This window comes from Athene noctua, unplaced genomic scaffold, assembly GCF_965140245.1.
Source record: "Athene noctua unplaced genomic scaffold, bAthNoc1.hap1.1 HAP1_HAP1_scaffold_154, whole genome shotgun sequence".
Taxonomy (NCBI): Eukaryota; Metazoa; Chordata; class Aves; order Strigiformes; family Strigidae; genus Athene; species Athene noctua.
The window spans coordinates 67501-75000 of NW_027437626.1; positions in this window are offsets into that span (position 1 = coordinate 67501).

Consider the following 7500-nt stretch of genomic DNA (forward strand, 5'->3'; position numbering starts at 1 on the left):
CCCTCGCTTTGGCCCGGTTTCTTTCGCGGCTCGACCGCCCTCGCCGCCCAGCGCTGCTTGCGGCCGGCACCCACGGGCACCCGGACCGAGGTCGGCACCGGCGCCTCGGCGTGGTTTAGGACACCTGGTGGCTCGCGGGGCCACGCGGCTGTCACACAGCCTGGTTCGGTAAGGAAGGCCCAGGAAACCCCCCCCCGCGCCGAGCGGCAGCAGGACAGGGTGAGGTGACACGGGGGAGGCACGCGCCTCGCCGCCGTCGCCACGGCCCCCTTCTCGCTCGGGGGGGGGAAGAGACTAGGACGATACCTCGCTCACAGCGGGGAAGCGAATTGGAAAGGAGACCGCCCTGCCTGAACACCGGACGCCACCGCGGCTCCCTATTACGGGGAGTACAGCAGAGCCGGCCCGCCGGGGGCCCTTTCCGACGCGACCCCAAGTGCCTCATCGATCAGCGAAGGCCACAACGGCCACGGGTCCTGGGACAGCGACAGCCACCGCGCGCCTGCCCTCGGCCACCCGCAAGCGGGCGGGCGGACGACGCGGGGCTCTGCGTGCGAGCGAGCAGGGGCGACATCCGTGACAGGTGCTCCGGCGGCTTCAACACCGGCAGAGCCGGCTCGCCGCGAAGCCTGTCCGACGTGCCCGAGGCCAGCCTCAGTAGGCTACGCCTCCGTACCGGTACCAGTCGAGGGGGTGGGGGACCGGGTGCGCGGGATGTGCCCCGCCACCGCCGCCACCCACCCGCCACGCACAAGGATTCCCTTCAGCCGACTCGGCTGGACCGGGGTAAAGCCGCGACAGGCTCGACTCCGCCGGTCTTCCAGCGTTCAAGTGCCGGCGGCCGCCGCCGGCCACCGGCCTTTGCCCAACAAACGCAGGGAACAGGTTACCCCGGAGGGAAAAAGCCAGGTGTGGAACAGCTCAGGCGGGGGGCCGGGGGAAAGCCGCTGAAGGCTCAGGACACCCCGCCGGCCATCTGCATCCGGCTGCCGGACACCACCACCGGCCAAAAACAAAAAAACGTGCTGTACCCGCATCGCGGGCTCCGGCTTAGGGCCAGAGAGCAAAGGAACCGAGGCGCCGACCAACCTCGCTCACAGCACCGTGCAGACCTCCCCTTCACTGAGCCCGGCTGGTACAAACCAGGGACGCCAGGAGCAGACCGGACACCGCAGGCCGCCCCACGTATGGCATCTGCACCAGGAAAAAAAGAAAGCGGAAAAGAGGACCGAGGCGCCGCCGCCTCGCCTTACCATCATCCGGCTTCTCAGGGGACCAGAGTGGTGGGGGGGGGGGGGTAGCCGCTGAAGGCTCGAGACACCCCACCACGGCCATCTGCACCCGGCTGCCAGCCAACACCGGCGGCCAAAAACGTACCGTGCTGTGCCCATGTCACGGGCTCCGGCTTAGGGCCGAGAGAGCAAAGGACCCGAGGAGTCGACTAGCCTTCGCTCACAGCACCGTGCAGACCTCCCTTCACCGAGCCCGGCCGGTAGAAACCAGGGACGCCGAGAGCCGGCCGGACACCACAGGCCGCCCCGCACGTATGGCATACGATACCGGCAACGAAAGGAGTAAACCAAGAACCAGGGAGGCGCCGCCGCCTCTCGCCTTACCATCGTCGGGCTCTCGGGGGGCCGGGGGGGGGGCCACCCACCGGTGGCTCGAGACACACCCCCCCCGGGCCGTCTGCATCCAGCTGCCGGCCACCGCGACCAGCCAAAACCGTGGCGTGCCCATGCCACGGGCTCCGGCTTAAGGCCGGCAAACAAAGGGAGCAGGTGCCGCCGCCGCCACCTCTCCTCCCATCCCCAAGGCCCCCTCAAGGAGCTGGGCAACAGCCCCCGACGGGCTGGAACCGTACGGAGCACCGCTGTGTCAACACACATACCGGCGCTCCCCCCCTCCGCCATCATCGGGCTCTCGGGGGACCGGGGGGGGACGGGGGTAACCACCCACGGTAGTCTCACAGCTCGGCTCCCCCCCCCCAGTATCCAGCGTTCAAGTGCCGCCAGCCGCCTCCGGCCACCGGTCTTCGGCCTCTCCCGTGCACCTCTGCCCGTCCTTTTCTCACCACTCGGCAGCGACCGCCCCAACGCCGCCCGGCTTCGTGCCGTTCGGCATCTCTCTGGGTGCTCTCGGTTCCGTGCACGCTCGCCTGACAGAGCACCGGCTTGAGAACCGTGCCCAATTCCCCGGGGGAAACCACCGTCTGCGGCCGCCCAGCATTCCACTTGGCCGGCTAAGCCGCGTGCCCTCGCTCGGTGGCGCTTGTCTGGAGCAGAGACGCCTCGTGCCCCTATATAAGGAGAATATGGGTCCGCGCCGGAAAGGGGCGCTTAAAGGCAGTGTCTGCCTGCCAGCGGGGGAGGCGCTGCAGAGACGCCGCCTCTTACGATGACCTAACTGGAGGCAGCGCGAAACAGCGACCCCTTGGAGGAACTGCCGGAGCCAACAGGTCTGCCCGCGCTCTAAGTCCCGACGGAGCCGGGTAGACCTGGCAGCCCTTTCTACGGACGCTGAGCCGGCCGCCGGCAACGTGGAGCCGGGTACACCTAGCGGCCACCGCCGGTCGCCTCGGAGGTGGGTAGACCTGACGGCCGCCTCACGCCCCGGAGGCGGGTAGACCTGACGGCCGCCACACGCCGCGGAAGCGGGTAGACCTGACGGCCGCCTCACGCCCCGGAGGCGGGTAGACCTGACGGCCGCCTCACGCCCCGGAGGCGGGTAGACCTGACGGCCGCGTCGCGCCCCGGAGGCGGGTAGACCTGACGGCCGCCTCACGCCCCGGAGGCGGGTAGACCTGACGGCCGCCTCACGCCCCGGAGGCGGGTAGACCTGACGGCCGCCTCACGCCCCGGAGGCGGGTAGACCTGACGGCCGCCACACGCCCCGGAGGCGGGTAGACCTGACGGCCGCCTCACGCCCCGGAGGCGGGTAGACCTGACGGCCGCCTCACGCCCCGGAGGCGGGTAGACCTGACGGCCGCCTCACGCCCCGGAGGCGGGTAGACCTGACGGCCGCCTCACGCCCCGGAGGCGGGTAGACCTGACGGCCGCCACACGCCCCGGAGGCGGGTAGACCTGACGGCCGCCACACGCCCCGGAGGCGGGTAGACCTGACGGCCGCCTCACGCCCCGGAGGCGGGTAGACCTGACGGCCGCCACACGCCCCGGAGGCGGGTAGACCTGACGGCCGCCACACGCCGCGGAGGCGGGTAGACCTGACGGCCGCCTCACGCCGCGGAGGCGGGTAGACCTGACGGCCGCCTCACGCCCCGGAGGCGGGCAGACCTGTCGGCCGCTTCACGCCCCGGAGGCGGGTAGACCTGGCGGCCGCGTCGTGCGAGACATTTTTGTTTCGATAGATGCCAATGAAATCCGAAAAAAAATAAATGAAAAGGGAAATTTTTTTTCTTAACGCACCCCCGCACCCCCGCGCCCCGCCGCGCTCTCATGTGCACGCAGCACCAGCCCCCCCACCCCCCCGCCCCGACCCGTTGGCTGCCATGCAGTCGCTGGCATCATTCGCTGCCCGCCCCCTCGGCCGCCAGTCAGCCCCTCTGCGCCGCGCCACTCCGCGCCGCACGGCGCCGCCCGCCACTCCCCCCCCCCGCTTCCCGCGGCTGCCAGGGGACCCGGCAGAAGCGGCGACGTTCCCCGCACCTCACCCCCAACGGAGACGCCCGTCTCGCTGGAGCGAGTTCGCATCGGGAACCGGGCGCTTTTCGCCGGGTCGGGGTCCCGGCGCTGCCGGGCGGTCCTCGGCTTCAGCTTTTGGTTTCGCAGCGTGGGTTTAGCTTTAGTCTCGGGGGAGGGGGGGTGGGGGGGGGGGTGGGGGTGCGTGTGTGTGTTTTTATTTTGTTTCTTTCCCCCCGCCTTTCGCTGTGCCGCAGAGGCGTGGGCACCGGGCGCCCTTCACCGGGTCCGGGTCCGGGTCCGGGTCCGGGTCCGGGTCCCGGCGTTGCCAGGCGCTCGCTGGCATTCGCGTTTAGGTTTTTTTCGACGGGGTTGGGGTGGGGGGGTGGGAAGGGGGCTCCCGGGCTTTATGTGTGGGAATAGGGGGTGTGGGGGTGTGTGCGCGCGTGTGTGTGTGTGTGTGTGTGTTGTTCGGATTGTTGTTTTGTTGTTTGTTCCCCCCCCCCCCCCCCCCCCCGCCGCGACACACACGAGCTCGGACACACACGCAGAGACACAGAGAGAGAGAGAGAGAGAGAGAGAGAGAGAGCGCGCGCGCGCGAGAGAGAGACACAGGCGCGCACACACACACACGCACACACAGACACAGACACACACACACACACACACGCACGCACGCACGCGCACACACACAGACACCCCCAGCCCCCCACCCCCCCCAGCCCCCCGACCCCCACCGTCGCCCGCGCGCCCGAAGAGCCGTTGGTCCCCGCCCCACCGCTGCAACTCCGGAGCTGCAGGGCGGTGGGTGCGGCCGCCAACCGACCGCAGCCTCCTCGGCGCCGCGGAGCACTACGGCTGGGGGGTGGGGGATCGGGGGCGGTTTCTGTTACACCACCACCACCACCACCACCCGCCCTCGCTGCTCTCCCTCCCACCCCTTCGGCGTTCGTTTGGCTTTCAACCCGCGGCGGGAACGGAGCAGGCGGGCAGGAGGGCGGGCGGCCGAGCGACCGACTGAGGAAGGCGGGGAGCCGGGCCGCGGGCACGGCGCGGCAGGGACTCGGCAGCTGCGGGGGCTCAGCGTCCAAAACACGCGCCACCCATCATCGCCGCCGCCGGCGGGAGGCCCCTCCGGGCCCCCCGGCACGGAGGCGGCGGCGGCGACGCCGCTGGGTCCTAAGGTCTCCCGCCTTCCTTCCCTGGAGCGGCCAATGTGCTGCTGCTGGTGGAAAGCGGGCCGGAGGTAGGGGGCGGCCGGTCTCCTCGCGAACCCCGGGGGTGGCAGGGGGCGGCCGGTGTCACGGTGGACCTGGTGGCGGGAGGGGTGGGGGTTGGGGGGGGGTCGGCAGGGGGGTCGACAGAGCTCGTTGCGGCGGTGGGGGGGCGGGGGGGGGGGGGGGGGTGGTGGGGGGGTGGTGTTGGTGGGGAGCGGTTTCTGTTGTTACACACACACCCCCGCCCCGTCGCTGCTCTCCCTCCCACCCCTTCGGCGTTCGTTTGGCTTTCAACCCGCGGCGGGAACGGAGCAGGCGGGCAGGAGGGCGGGCGGCCGAGCGACCGACTGAGGAAGGCGGGGAGCCGGGCCGCGGGCACGGCGCGGCAGGGACTCGGCAGCTGCGGGGGCTCAGCGTCCAAAACACGCGCCACCCATCATCGCCGCCGCCGGCGGGAGGCCCCTCCGGGCCCCCCGGCACGGAGGCGGCGGCGGCGACGCCGCTGGGTCCTAAGGTCTCCCGCCTTCCTTCCCTGGAGCGGCCAATGTGCTGCTGCTGGTGGAAAGCGGGCCGGAGGTAGGGGGCGGCCGGTCTCCTCGCGAACCCCGGGGGTGGCGGGGGCGGGGGGTGGGGGGGTGGGATGGGGCGGGGGGTGGCGGGGGGGGGGTGGGTGGGCTGGGGGGTGGGGGGGGCGGCCGGTGTCACGGTGAACCTGGTGGCGGGAGGGTTGGGGGGGGGGGGGGGGGGGGGGCGGGCTCGTCGCGGGCCAAGCGGCGGTGTTGGGGGGGCGCCGCCGGTCTCACGGAGAAGCACGTGGCGGGTGGGGCGGCTTTGGCGGGATGGGGGGCGGCCGTATACGCGTGCGCGCGCGGGCAGCCCCAGGCAGACGGCTTCGGGCCGGGCAGCTTGTGGGGGTGCGGGGCAGGCGGGCGCACGTGCGTGGGCAGAGCGTGAGCTCCTGAACCGTTTCTGAATCGATGCCCTAGCGCTGGTCAGGCTTCCGCTTGACCTCTCCGTTCGTGATTCTCGTCGCGTGTTTTCAGGTCCGCGTTCGATCCCGTCTCAGCCGAACTCTTCCCTGCCGGTTCCGACCCTCGCGTCCGTACGCTAGCCGGCAGCTGCGCTGGCCCCGTCGCCTCCCCAGTTGAAGGTGAGATCACGAGGGGCGCTGCATAAGCCAGGCCTCGCCTCGCCGCCGGCCTGCCTACCGGCTCGAAAGCTGCAGGAGACCCCCTCGCGTGAGAGCCCACCAGCCACGGCCCGGCCCAGGCCCATCACGTCCTAGTCCAGGCGTGACTTCGCCGCGAGAGGCTCAGGCCACGGCCTGCTCCCTGCCTTGGAGCTACGCGGGTGCCCGTGTCATCCCGAGCCGCCGCCTGCTTCAAGCCAGGGCCCGCTCGGGCACGGCGTGACGTCACAGGCAGCTCGGGAGCCCGGGCCCGGAAGCGCCCTGTTACCCCTCCTCGGCTACTTGTGACGTCACAAGGGGCAGGCGGCGGGGAGCGCGGGGGCTGCCGGGAGGGGGTGGCGGGAATGCCGGCCAGAGACCCGGCCGTGCTGGGACCCCACGCGGACGCAGACACCGGTCGATGCCAGCGGTCGCACGGCGGCCAGCGGGTCCGGGCAGGGCAGCGGCGTGAGCACCGCAGGGGGAGGCGGCTGTAGAAAAAAAAAAAACAACTAATTTTTCCTTTTCATCTCTCTTTTCCCGTTTCTGTGGTGGCTGCGATCGCAACCCAGAAAAGACGACGACGGCACGGGGCGGGAGGTTGCAGCTTCATGCCTTGTATTACAGGCGCTGCAATCTCGGACGAGCGGAGGGTAAAAAACCGAAATGACACGCTCCTCTCACCCCCACCGCCGCCAACCGGCAGCCCTGCACCTCGCCGAGAGAAGCACGTACGCTTAAATCTGGGGAGCCCGCATCCACCCCGCCAGTACGACGTGGGTACCAGGCCGGTTGCGGGCCGGCAGGTCTACCCGGCCGGCCGGCCGGGAGGGACACCAGGTCTACCCGGCCGGCCGGCCGGGAGGGACACCAGGTCTACCCGGCCGGGAGGGACACCAGGTCTACCCGTCCGGCCGGCCGGGAGGGACACCAGGTCTACCCGTCCGGCCGGCCGGGAGGGACACCAGGTCTACCCGGCCGGGAGGGACACCAGGTCTACCCGGCCGGCCGGACTTGGGCTGGAGGCCGCCCGCGGGAGGGACACCAGGTCTACCCGGCCGGGAGGGACACCAGGTCTACCCGTCCGGCCGGCCGGGAGGGACACCAGGTCTACCCGGCCGGGAGGGACACCAGGTCTACCCGGCCGGCCGGCCGGGAGGGACACCAGGTCTACCCGGCCGGCCGGCCGGGAGGGACACCAGGTCTACCCGGCCGGCCGGCAGGGAGGGACACCAGGTCTACCCGGCCGGGAGGGACACCAGGTCTACCCGGCCGGCCGGACTTGGGCTGGAGGCCGCCCGCGGGAGGGACACCAGGTCTACCCGGCCGGGAGGGACACCAGGTCTACCCGTCCGGCCGGCCGGGAGGGACACCAGGTCTACCCGTCCGGCCGGCCGGGAGGGACACCAGGTCTACCCGGCCGGGAGGGACACCAGGTCTACCCGGCCGGCCGGCCGGGAGGGACACCAGGTCTACC